This window comes from Accipiter gentilis, chromosome 23 (genome assembly GCF_929443795.1).
Source record: "Accipiter gentilis chromosome 23, bAccGen1.1, whole genome shotgun sequence".
Lineage (NCBI taxonomy): Eukaryota > Metazoa > Chordata > Aves > Accipitriformes > Accipitridae > Astur > Astur gentilis.
Genome location: NC_064902.1, coordinates 1,288,778 through 1,302,215, shown reverse-complemented (window position 1 = coordinate 1,302,215; position 13,438 = coordinate 1,288,778).

Below are 13,438 nucleotides of genomic sequence, written 5' to 3'. Positions count from 1 at the left end.
TTCAGCAGCAAAAAATGTGAGGTTAATATACCGATGCTCCCTGTATTAAGAATCTCCTACCTCCTAAAAGGGTGCTTAAAAAAATACAATAAATAAACAACATTCGCAAAGCCAGTTAATTTCCTGGGCTCTTCTTGGCCCACTCCTGCAATACAGCATCTCATCCACAACCACAGTGACTTCTCAGTTTACAGATGTATTCATGGGACTGCAAAATGAGCAATAAATAGCCCTCTTCAGGGTTCCTCTCTGCAAGGAGTAAATTACGTGAGGAGCTGCGGTGGGTCAGAGCTCAGGAAGGGCGAGCGCCGCCTTCCCCGCCTGACCGTGCCGCCGGAGCGGGACAGGTTTCCAGAGCAAGCCTTGTCTGGGTTTGCACCCTCGCGGCAATAAAAAGGCGACACGTGCCTCGTCGTGGTCAATCGCCTTGTGATCAGTTGGCTTAGTGATGTGAACGGGTATCTGGCAAGCTCAGGGCAGGGGTCTGAGACACCCGGAGGAGGTTTACCCGCTTTGAGAGGGAAGCTCAGACCCCCAGGTCTGCTCCAGGTGGGCCCCAGCCAAGCCAGGCAGGTGGTGACCTCAGCAATTAGTGCAAGCCAGCAGGCAGAAGTAGTTTAGGCAAGCACATGTATCGGGGAGCTAATTACCTGCAACTTCATCTCATTAGTAACCGATGGGCTCGGAGTGTTTTAGGAGCTAGATGAGGAGGGAGATGGATGACCAGCAATTGGCAGAGGATCTGGGGAAAGGAAAGAGTTGCTGTGGGTGATTTGGAGAAACAGACCTCATTTGTCAGTCACTCTGAGCCAAGTCCATGAATCCCACTAGTCTGCACCTCCTATGCCCTCAAGCAATGTGCAAGTGTCACCAGGTGCCCACTGAACATCACGTAGAGACCTCCAGTTCTACAATGGCTCATTTTTTTCTCTTTTCACCTTTTGTCCTCTGACTGGTATAAACACAGCTATTTGTTCACAGGGATGCTGCTCACCCAGGGTTTTTTTTTTCTTTTTTTCTTTTTTTTTTTTTTTTCCTGCACAGTTTCTTTGGGAGACTTTTCTGATTCTTCCCCATAACAAGTTTACTTGTTATAAACACACTGGGGAATATGTTGCATTTGGAAAAAAATAATATTCCTTAGTTATCACAACATGTACTTAGGCAAATACTATTTTTGCCTTTTTTTGGGGGGGAACCCACACCAAAAAAAACAAGCCCTGACATTTCCTTTATGCATTTATTAATGGACACAGAGGTGAAAAGATGAACTGTCAAAGCAGATTATTTGTTGCCAGAGAAAGGTCTTAAACACCATGGATCTGATCCAGCAAATATGACACAGTCTTCCAGGGAGCGTAAGAACCAGAGAGCGACAGATGCTGTTAAAAGAAGGTATTTCCAAAGCCATCAGATTCTCCCCAAGCCGACAGAGAGATGGAGTAGGCAATAGCACGCATGGAGGAAAGAGAGCTGCACTGCAAAACGGGATGTGAAACGTGCATCTTTGCTAGCCGTGGCCGGCTGGTCTTGAATACAAGAAGTCCTGCTGGTGTATCTTCTGGTGACAAAACCTGCTGGGTACCAGCGACTTGCCACAGAACGTGCTGAACTCTTGACAGTTGCTCGCAGCACTGGGGCGGTGAGTGGGAAGGACAAAGCAGAGCTGTGCTCGACGCCGGTGGCTGCGACGTGAGCTCTTTGTCGGACAAACTGACCGTGAGCGTGGTGATGTGCAAAGCAGATAGCTTGTGTGGCTGGGTGGAGAACAGCAGCGTGGACAACAAGGGTGTTGTCTATTCCCCGAATGTGTGCAGGGCGGAGTCACAAAATTGTGTATGGGAAGGGGTAACAAATAGCATGAGGAAATCATGTGGAGATCAGGGGAAGCGAACTCCTGTTCATGGCAGGAAGGAGAGAAAGGGTGGAGAAAGTGGAATGGTGGGGAGGAAGGCACAGGAAGACACAGGTCTACTTTTTGTTCTGATGAAGATTGACCTTGGACTAACACATATTTACAAATATCACAATCAGCAGAAGTAATTTTGAGACTATTACTACTATTGATAAGATTAATATCACTAAAATTACAGCTAGAGTTAAAAGGATAGAACTCCAAACCTGCCTTTGCCTTTTTCCAAAATGAAGCTTCCCTTTTTTCCTCTATACAAAGATTTGAGACGCACTTTTACAAGGCTGATGTCACAGTGTCACTAGAAATGCATAAGGCCACAGTAATGCCATGGTGTGAGGGTTAGCAGCAAGGCACATAGACTTTATGAAATATTGTCTTTTTTTTTTCCCTTCCATTTTAGCCATTGCCTAAACTGTAACCATAAAACTGGTCTTAAAATAGCACAGCAGCTAAAAAAAAAAAAAAAAAAAAAAAAGGAAAAGTACTGAACTAGATTTTGGTTTCCAGCCAAGTTTGTTCAAACGGCCTTTGCTACTAGGAGAGCTTTGGGGGAATTCTGTGAACCCTAGGAAAGGGTATTGTATTGCAGATATCAGGGCTCTTATAAATAATTTCCTATCTGCTTGCAAAGCCAGGAACTTTTCCCTATCTACCTACACAGAGATATATTTTGTGTCAAGATGTAAGGCAAAATAGGCTTGCAGTCAATATTTAGTTTAAAATTATGTAAACAATATTAACTGATCTGTCAAAAATGCGTTCATGGAAAACACTTGACTAAGATAATTCATGGTTTTGGAAAGGTTGCTTGTACAGACACTTAAAGCACATCTGTTTACCATGGGCCTGGTAATGTCTTCAGAGTGAGCCACACAGCCCTCCAGTCATACATTTCCAAGCAGCAGTTGTGGAGTTAATAAATTAAAGGTGTTAAACATATAGCTATAGACTGTTGGGGGTCCAGCAATACAGAAGACAATGGGATCGAGTCCTAGCATGTACTTTGTACAGTTGAGAAGATGTAACATGGAGGCAAATCAGTACCAGGCCACAAGGTCTAGGGATTGTCTGGGGAGGGGGGGGGTGTCTGGGCCAGGGATTTGGTGGTTGTGGGGTGTTCTGGCCTTGCTGGCTTCAGCCGAGTTTGCTGACTTAAGCCAGATGAACAGACTCGGCATTAGGAAACGAAAGTTTCTTTACGCTGCATTGGCAGCGCTGCCCTGCCCTCCTGCCGCAGCTCTTGTGCGGCCACCCCGATGCCACCGAGGCTGGAACTAGAGGTGAGGTCACAGCTCTGACGGCCAGGTGGGGACACTCAGCAGTTCAATTATCGGTTCCAGCGTCCGCCTGCCAAAATTGTTAATTTTTCTAATAAGCTTCATGTGTTGGTCCAAGACCGTCATATAGGCACAGAGGATAAGCCAGAGAGATACGTGGTGTCTGCTCTCTGAGCTAGGAGGGACTTTCAGACATAAACATGGACTTGTGGTTCAGGTTAAAATGGCTTTCCAGCCATGTTCTAGCTGGTCTGGTTTGACCGAGTGCTCTTGTCAGTAAGGGAGTTTGCTGTGCTGCTCACCAGAAGGGAAAGGCAGAAAAGACAGCAAGAAATTCAGTCTTTACTGGAGTATTCCTGAGAAGCATTGGGAGCCATGGCCACGGGGTACATAAGTGCACACACAAAGCCTTTAGACATCTTGGAAGTCTGTGCTCCTGGGAAATTATTTTCTTGTGGACCAGAGAGTAAGGGCCATTTGGAAGGTGTCAGCATTGTACTCGAACTGAGCAGAGGGCACAGACTGAAAGGATCCCTGGGCGGATTTGTATGTTTGATAATGCAGGCGTGGTAGGAGAAGACACTGATAATTCCATCATCCACAAATCGTTGTGCTTTGCAAGCCAGGGCTTCTTGATAATGATGTAGACCTATCTATTCAGTAGGTTGCCCTTCTGCAGTATCATCTACAAATCCAGAAGAAAGAGGTTCCCATCTCCAAAAAACATTATTATGTATGTAGAAAATGAGGGTGGAAGACACGAGAGGGAAAAGGAAACCATGCTCATCAGCCTGGTGAGCAGCTGCTGTGGCTGCAGAAGAGTGAAGTGCTTTTGCAAGTGTTCACAGGGAGATCTAAGGGGGAATTCAGCACCCAGGAAGAAGAAAGATGCTTCCTTGGAAATACAATAGTGAGGGATAAAGACCATTGTAGTGGACCAGCTATAAAGCAGCTTCTTATTAGTGAACGACAGTATGTTGTGAAGGGCCTTGAAAGCAAAGTCAAGTGACTTATGCCTGATGCTAAAGAGGAGGTGTCAGAAGAGGGATGCAAAAGGAGAAGTATATGTCAAAATGCCAATGACAAACTAACTCTGCAGCAGAGTGCTGGATTGCTGTGAGGAAAGCAAGAGTAAAACGGGCAGTCTAATCACGATGTCAGACGGTGAGTGTTCAACTGAGGGGACTGTTGGGAAAGGCTGTCAGTTCTCAGAAACCAATGTGGGAAAACATCAAGAGAATTAAACCTCATTTGAAGGAGAGGATTCATAAACTGGGCATTAGGAGAGAGATCAGAGGCCATGATGAGTTGCGGGGTGACTGACACACGTAGTTATACTGTCAGTAATGAAGGAAAGTGGGGTTATATGGAGGCACAGGCAGGAGCTTTGCCTTAGCCAGGAAGAACCTGAGTTAAAAGCAGATTTAAATAAGAGACGACCTGACAGAAAGGTCTTTTATTTTTATTATTTACTTTCTATTTGGATGGAAGGGACAGCTCTGGAGCTGAGCAGTAAAACAGGAGGTATCTCTGCAGAGGTGGGCACTGAGTTTGTGCATGGACGTGAGTCTGGGTATTTTGTTTTGTTTGGTGGGTGTTTTTCTCCTGGAAATGAGATGGTAGGAGAAAAGAAACCAAGACCTGTTCAAGGCTGGTGAAGACGACTACTTGGCAAACGTGCTGAATGAGTGAAGAAAGGCAGAGGATGAGGAGTGCTGAATCCAGAGAACAAGATCTCAAGAAGACTGTCATCAACAGTGCTAAAAGTAAATGAAGAAAGTTAAAGAGGAAGAGTCTGAATGAAATCTTGGTAAGAAGAAGATATGAGAGACCTTGACCAGAGAAGTTTTAGTAAGATGTGAGGGGCAGAAACTGTTGGAGGATACTATAAACACCAATGAGTTATAGGATGGAACAGTGTCTGGAAGGACAAGAGGGAAATCAAGGACCTTCTGGTACATCTTAAAGAAAGGGGATGCTGAAGGATGTCAGTGAAGAGGAAATTGCAGAATTCCAGGTTAAATGAGGAGACTTAAGGATAATTAGAATTAAAAGTGATGAAAGAAACTGAGATGGCATGTACATGCTGTTGGAAGGGAGAACAGACCAGTGCCCTACCACAGAGTTGAGGAAAACCAGCCAGCTCATATTTCCTGGGAGAACAGGGGAGCCAGGAGAAGAAAGTGGTTGAGAAGTAAGAAGTTGCATCAGCCAGAGTTGCAGATACACTTCTTCAGGTTCAGCTGGATCTTAAGCTGCTTAGTTGGTATGAAGAGGTAGAGAGAATGAATTTGCTGCTGTGTTAATAGCTTCGGGGGAGAGGGGGGAGAGTAAAATGAAGTCAGTAGGCCAGAGTCTGGGAAGGCAGTCTAGACTGGACTGAAATGAAGCTTGAAAGCAAATGAGCAATTTTCAAATTGAGAGAAGGACAGGGAGGAGAGGTCTGCAAACAAAGGAGGAAAGAAAAACTAATTGAATTATCTGGATGAGCAGTGACCACAGGGGTAATTTGCACAGTGGAGAGGTGAGGAAGAGCAGCGCTAGGTGAAAAACAGAGCAGATGATTAACTATTTCAGAGTGACTGAGTCAAACAAGAGCTGCAGATCAACTGCCAATGCACGAAACTGGTTGGGTTGTCACGTCAGAACCCGACACAACCAAGAGTGGATGTGGGAATCTGGGAGGAGGAGAAAGAGCTTTGGAAGCAGCATGAACAGGCAGGATCCCCAACCATTTGCACCTTGTCTGCTCCTGATCCAGGACGCTCAGAGAAAGGAAGATGCCCAGAAGAGGAAGAGAGCACAGGTGAGGTCCTGAGAGCTGGAGGAGCCGTGGGTGCCTGGGACAAGCATTCCTAGCCCAAAAACAGCCGGCGGGGGAGAGAAGGGGGGGAAGAAATGTAGTGGTGGCACTGAAAAGCAGGTGGAGGTGAGGGGGTCAGTGCAGCTGGGTGGAGAGGGTGGTATGCCGGGAGGACAGGGACTCGATCCAGAGCTGTTAAAGGAAGGGATGAGGAGCATGGTGGGAAGAGGATAGGCTTGGCATGGAAAATGGGAGGGCATAAGGAAGATAACAGGGCCAGATGCAGCTACGAACAAAGGGTGAGGTCAGAGCAATGGCCGGGTGGCAGACGGACACATGTACAAAAACAGAAAACAACAGGCAGCTCCTGCCTGTGGTTTCTAGGTACGCTGTTTGGCTGCCTGCAATCAGGAGTGATTGATTACAGAATTAGGCTTGTGCTATTTTGGCCCTGTGACTTCAGATGCTGTAATCTAAGACCACTGTGTGCTTATCCTTGCAGCAAGGATAACTCTTTAGGCATAGGGATGCTTTTGGGGGGGACATGTCAGAAAGCTTTTCCCCAAACTGCGTTTGTAATCCTGCCACTCCTCTCATCAATCATCAAGCTAATATAAAACTGGCAGCGTGCTTCCTGTTAGAGTGTTGTGAATTTTCAAAGGCAAAGTGCGCTATTGTTTAATAGCCAATTATTCACTGGCATTGATAAACAGGCTGCTCGCGATTACTGCAGCAATTACTCACTCTCCTAATTTAGACATGAGGAAAAATTAATTCAAGCTTCCAGTTGATCATTTATATCTGTGGCTTTTGTAATACACATCACAGTGCACTGAAAACAACTCCACCAGAAAGGAAACTGATCTGTTCAGATTGATAACGTGTTTTACTCTCATTCTGTCACTAAGTGAGGCATGACTGAGTCCAAGCTGAAGGGCTGTGGCTGAAGATGGTTTTTTTATGCTTTGGGGACATAAAAATATGAAAATCATTTTGTTAAACCTTAAATTAAAAACAGAGGGGAGGGGTGTTACTGTGGTCAGAAGGGAACTCCATGTACAGCTAAACAAGCAAATAAAGTAGTAGGATGTTTAAGTAATTTGACCTCACCTTACCCCCAGACCACCCTTTAAGTGCTGATGGACCCATCTCCAGACAACAGACATCCAAGACGTTCAGGGAAGGCTTGCGGGGAGCAAGGAGAGGATGCTGGCTGTCTAGTTCAGAAGGAAGTTGTGGCAGAAGTATATAAAACCGTTAACAGTTTTAGTAATGGTAAGTTGCAGCCACCATATTTACTCTTTCTCATAGCTCAGGAGCAGTGAGATGGAAAGGCATCCACATAACACTGGAACAGGGAAATGCTTTTATTTATTTTAGTATTAAAATTATTCCACAAATTGGCTTTCTGTTGCAAAGGGCGCAAGAATTTTGTGGTAACTGTAAGCCCGAGCCCTTAATACCCGAGTGGAAGAGCAGTGCCGGAGAAGTACCTTCTCCAGGTTTTCTCTCTTCCTCGGCGGTGCGGTTTCGCTTTCCGTGGCTATCTCCTCGACTGCTGCTGGCAGCCATTCAGCTGGTCTCGGAGAAGAGCAGGAAGAGCCTCTCCTCAGCGTGGGCTGGTGTGAGTTTGACAGCACATTCCTCGTAAGCACAGATTGCGGGCAAGGTAGAACCTCTTCTGCGTCTGGTGGGGAACGTGCAGGGGCAGATGAGGCCTCGTGCTCTGTATGCAGCAACCTTTGCCTCCGAAGCAGAGTACAGGTTGCCCATGGTTTCGCCTTCCAAATTCCGGTTTATTTACCCCAAAGGGTATCACTGCAATCAGCTTTTCTGTTCAGATGCAGTGCAGAGCTTGAGTGACCCCAGATGGTTTTTTTTGCGCCAGCCCTCGCCCCGAGACGTGCCTGCCAGGCAATGTTTGCAGAAGCAATGCCGCTGCTTTTGCCAGCCCAGGAGGCGGATGAGGGCGAAGCACAGACAAGGGCTGTGGCAGCTCTGATTCGAGGCAGACTGGAGGGAGAGAACTGGTTGAAAAACTGAACGGCAGCAAAATATTGTCTCCTCTGGGAGATCAGCTCTCTTTGACAACACGGTAGCTAGGAACTTTTAGCTCAGGTAGCCGAGGCTGAACACAAGGTTGACTCATTAACAAAAATTTGAATATTGTTTCACTTGGGAGACAAAATTAGGCTTTACTTTTTCCTCCTTCAGTGCAGCAAATGTTTGATTAGCAGCAGATCGTTATTACCAATGGTTTGCCTGGGCAGGCTCCCCGCGCTGGGGCTCTGCAGTGGCTGGAGGTGCTGTCTCCTGTCTCCCTCACTGCCACCACGGCTCCAACTGTATCTGGGATGCTTGAAGCTTCTCTGAGCAGTTCAAGTGCCACGCAAGCAGAGCTATCCCACTCCTTCGGGAGGCACCGATGCTCCTATGCCTGAGCCAAGCCGCAGGGTGGGCACACTGGCAGGCCTAGGCTGGGGAAGGAGGGGAACACGGCTCTGGGGACGTGCTATGGCCAGGAGGGGCTGCCTCCGGGGACAGGGAATAGGCATAGCCCTACAGCGACTGTTAAGGGAGTTGCTGGCTGCAAACCCTCCGTCTGCACATCACAGTCATATTTGGTACAACCATGGGAAGCGTGTACCGGAGACTGCAGCACCCCGAGATTCCTGGCTTTGGCGATTGCTCCAGGTGTGAAGCAATCACAAAGCACTGACCATTACGTTATAACTGAGCTGATCAGAGGAAAGAAAAGAAACTATCATTTGGAGTTCATCTTATCTGAGACTATCATGCTCAGGAACTGTGTAATTCAGTTGCCCTGCTTAGCCAAAAGCTAAAGAGTTTCTAAAGTTTATTTCCTGTCTTTATAGCAACTGTCTGTCCCTTTATTTATTTTCACTGAAAGCTACTGGTATGCTAAAAATAATTTTTGGAGCAATTCTTGTGGCAGATTGTATAACAATTGCAGGCTGAAGTCAGAGCAGTTGGGAAGTGAAGGATGCCTCCTTGGCCAATCTCTTCTTAAGAACTTCCATAATTTTTATTTTTATGTTTTGTGCTAAGGCATTTTCTGTTCCTCGCAGTTGAGAAGAGCTGACGGCTCGCATTGTTGTTACCTTGAAAGGGCAGTTATCACAGTTAATCCACCCTCCAAGGTTTTTCCTCAGGATAATTATTGTTTCGGTGATTCATCTTGCAGACCCTGCCCTTCCTTATTCGCACAAAATATCCTACTCCCTGCAATATTTCTGGGTCAGGCTCGTGCCACACATGTGATTTCCTCTTGGGCACGCAGACAAGACAAGATGGATTTAAAGGTCAGCCATCGCTGAGCTGGCCAACCTCGGTGCGCTATGCAGGCGGCTCCATGTGTCACCTATGGGACATTATCAGATGGGTGAAGGTTTGCGGGGCTGCACAGGAGCGGGGTGGTAAGGTAGAGTTCACTCGCGTATCGCGTGGGGCGAGGGGAACGGTGCCTCTGTTGTTATGCTGGAAAATTTCACTGCTCCTGTCTTCAGTGGAAAACATTATCACCAGCACATCCTGGCATATAATTTTGCCTCATTTATTATTGTCTAGCATTGGCTTAATGCTTATGGTGCATTTCTAAGGTACTTAGAGAGGGTTGTGGTTTTTCAAGGAAACATAACTCATGGGGGACAGGGGAGGGAGAATCCTGAAAGTTTTTGGCACAAATTGAGTCAAATTTTACTGAACATGAAAAATATAACCTGTGCAAGCTTTAACATGAGTTCTGCATGGTCCAGAGGCTATGGGGAAGGGAATATGCCCAACAGGCAGGATTACCACTCAGGAGACCCGGGCTCTGCTCTTCATGCCAACCTGCTTGTCAGGGTCTGCTCATACATCCCGTGCTTCCCAGGTTGGGTGCAAACCACCACGTTTTGTAGCAGGCAGATGTTGCCCAACACTTGTAGCTATCTAATCTCAGGTTCCTTCTCAGGATACAGAAGCTGGGTGAAACCCAGTGATACCACCAAAAAGGCAGATCAGAAATGTGGTTGGGGTTTGTTTGGGGGGGGTGGTGTCCTTGGCGTTTGTGCTACAGAGATGGGCTCACAGCTCATCAGCTTGCTCGGTGACCCTCCCCGATGGTGTGCCATAGCAGAAGTGAGGGAGGACTGTCAAGGGGAGCGACCAAAAGCCCTACCAGGTGGTTCCATCGTGCTGCCCTTTGCAAGACCTCCAGCACCAGCTGTTTCACAGCAATCTGGGGCCAGTGCTTGCCCTTGCTGCTTGAGCTGGGAAGCACCACGACACCCTCCAGTGCAGGAGCGGACTCAGGGTGCCCCCGGCTTCGCTGCCTCCCCCCGGCTTCGCTGCCTCCCCCCACCCCGTGCTGAAACAGCCACCCTGTGGCTCCACAATACTGCTGGCTGCAAGATCACTGTAAAATTCAGCCACCATGTCTCTCATCTCAGAGGTATAGCACCCTAATTAGTGAGATTGGTAAGTCAGCTTCAGGTCCGTAACTTCCAGGTAGGATGGGAAATGCTTATTAGCAGAGGAATTTTATGCAATGCTGCTTTTAGCTAAGACCAGCAAAACCCGATGGCAGTTTCGTGGCAAGCTGCTACCACCAAATTCACTCGTTTTTACTTGAGGTGCTTTGGAGGAAATCAAAGTCTTGAGTAAAGCCCCTCTAGGGACAGAGGAAATAAGAGAGAAAAATCGTAAGCTTCGAACTTCATTTCTTTGTACGCTGAGCATGAAAGATGAAAGCGGCAACAGTTGCAACCGGACCTGCCACCCTTTCAAGGGTAGCGAGTGAGTTGTAGGCGGTTCGCAATACATCAATGTGCTTGCTAATGCACCAAGGAACTGTGCTTTTACTAAACCTATCCCTTCTGCTTTTGTGACCTGGCCGGCTGAGCCGGCCCTTTGCTCGCCCCGGAGAGCTCTGTACGCCCTGAGCACCTGCAAAGTCATCGCGCTCCTGGGAGTGGGACACTTGCTGCTGGGCGTCTCTGGCAGCACAAAGCTGTGCCCGCAGTGGTTGCCGTCAGCATGTGCCTGTTGCACCTCCTTTAGCCAAATTCATCCAGTGAATTGGATTGCGTTTTACCAAAATCACCCAGTGAATTGGCAGTGTATTTTAATGTCACCACATCAGTATACTCACGCAGCAGAATACTTTTCCTGTACACAGGTGGAGCACGATACCTGTCTACAAACATGGGTGTATAACTTTCGGTATCAAGAAATGACAACCAGTGCACCTTGTGTTGACACACACACAGTGAAAACCTGCACAAGTACCAGCCAAAACAGGTTGGTAACGCATTCCTCAGGGAGTGAGTACAGCTGTCCTGCAGCCACTACCAGCCAGCAAATCGTGGGAGGTACAAAAAAAACCCCAAACTGTTGCCTGAGGTGCTGTACCTAGTGACCAGCGGCCAGTTTATGGGATCTTTATGGGACAGAAGTGTGGTTCCTTCTGACTGATGTTACTATTTTCAATACCAAATTAATTTTGTACATAATGGTATTCTTACTACCCTTCATTGCACGGTATACAGTTATGACCTCTTTCATTTAAAAAAAAAAAAAAAAAGGAGTATATAGTGATTCTTATTCTCATGTTTCCTTGAAAAAGTTAACATCAACAATGACCACAATGATTTGTTTTGAAAATCTTCCCACAATCCTACACTTACATTTACAGTTTCTTTGAATGTGTAACACCAATGGTTCAAAGAACTGGGGCTTTAGTGACAGAACAGAGGTTCAATCTCTTACTGCTTCCTTGACAGCAAAATGTGTTAAATACTTTGATTTGGCTTCAGTGTGTCTAAAATCCTTTTTTTTTTGGGGGGGGGGCACAAGATTTCTGGAACAACACTTCAGGGACCAGTTCCCTGGGCAAGTAAGGCTGCTTTCAATGCTCAAAGTATCAAAATCAGTTTTGTTTGCTTGTACAGTGCTAAAATGAAATCACTCACGTTGTATAGGTACATCTTGTGTAGAGTTGCTGAGGTTTTTACTACTGTACAATGAAAATACCCAAGTAGTGTCTGTGATAGTAGGCTTGTGACTGGACAGACACACAAACCACCCAAGCAATAACAGATCCAGTAAATATTGTGCCCAGTAAAAAGTCTAAAAATCTGAGGGAAAGGAACTGGAGGGGTACCTTCACCATGGTTTAGGCTTAGGCAGTAAACAGTTTTGTTTGGTTACCTGTCTCATGGTAGGTAACAGTTTTCAAAATGCTTAGTTGGAATTAATTGAGTTTTGATGAAGTTCTCAAAGATGCATATTAAAAGAAGCTACCTATCAATTTTATGTTAGGTATCAGATACAACACCTGAATTTAGGATGCAAATCCATATTGCTGTTTCTTTTAAAAGCTTTCCTGACCATAAGCGGAAATGTGGAAACTCAACGAATCACCTCTGGAAAAATGGCATTTGTGCATTATATTCTCAGAAGACTAAAAATAGAACTCTGTTTGTTTTCCTTTATGAAGTGCCTAACTGTAACACTCCCTTACCAACCCTAAAAAAGAGTTTACATAAAAGATGGCGATGTAAAACCTCATCTCATTAGCATATCTCATTACGTCATCTATGGTGGTGAAGAAATGGCATAATTTTTGAAGTCTTTTTCCCATCTTCCCTGACCATGAACCAATTTGAGAAAATATTTAGGTGTGTATATGCACACCAATCTGTTACCTACCTATTAATATTGCAACTCTGTTTCTTGAGCCTACAGTAAAATCTCAATTGTTAATCATCCATAACATAACAGTTTAAGGCGGAAACTTTCACACATGCAGTCATTTAATAATACTTAGTAATATGCTGTCTAAAGGGCATGGTATTTTTCCGGGTGTACTGAGCTCCACATCTTTAAACACTTTGCTGAACAGAGCTTGTGGAGAATCAAAGCTTTCGGTTCTATTTAATTATGTTTTCTCTTCTAACTCTTATTTTATTGTAGGCAAAATAGTTGTCATGGCTTATCTGTCCAACAATGAACATGTTCAATGCTAGAAAGTTAACGTCTGTTACTTGTACTGCATCTACTGATGGCACACGTACAGCCTGGATTGGGAAAGAGGTGAAAAATACGTGAGTTCATATATTTTTCTCTTCTCTTAAAAATGAAATTTAAGGCTCAAATCTATCCTGCAATACTTACGCCCTCAATATTTATGCCCTCTGTTTTTTACAGAATCCTACTCCACTTAGGAAATAACTATTGTGATCTGAGAATGTTAACTTTCAGCAGATAGTATTTCACACACTAAACTCTTTCCAATTCAGATATAGTGAACTCTGCTAGAAACACAGATGGCATGGGATAGTTGTATAAAAGCACATAAAGGTACCACTCAGTTTTTCTAATGTCTTCATATAATGAAATAGTCTCTCTCCTATATAGAAATCTCTAGATATTTGGGTTGCT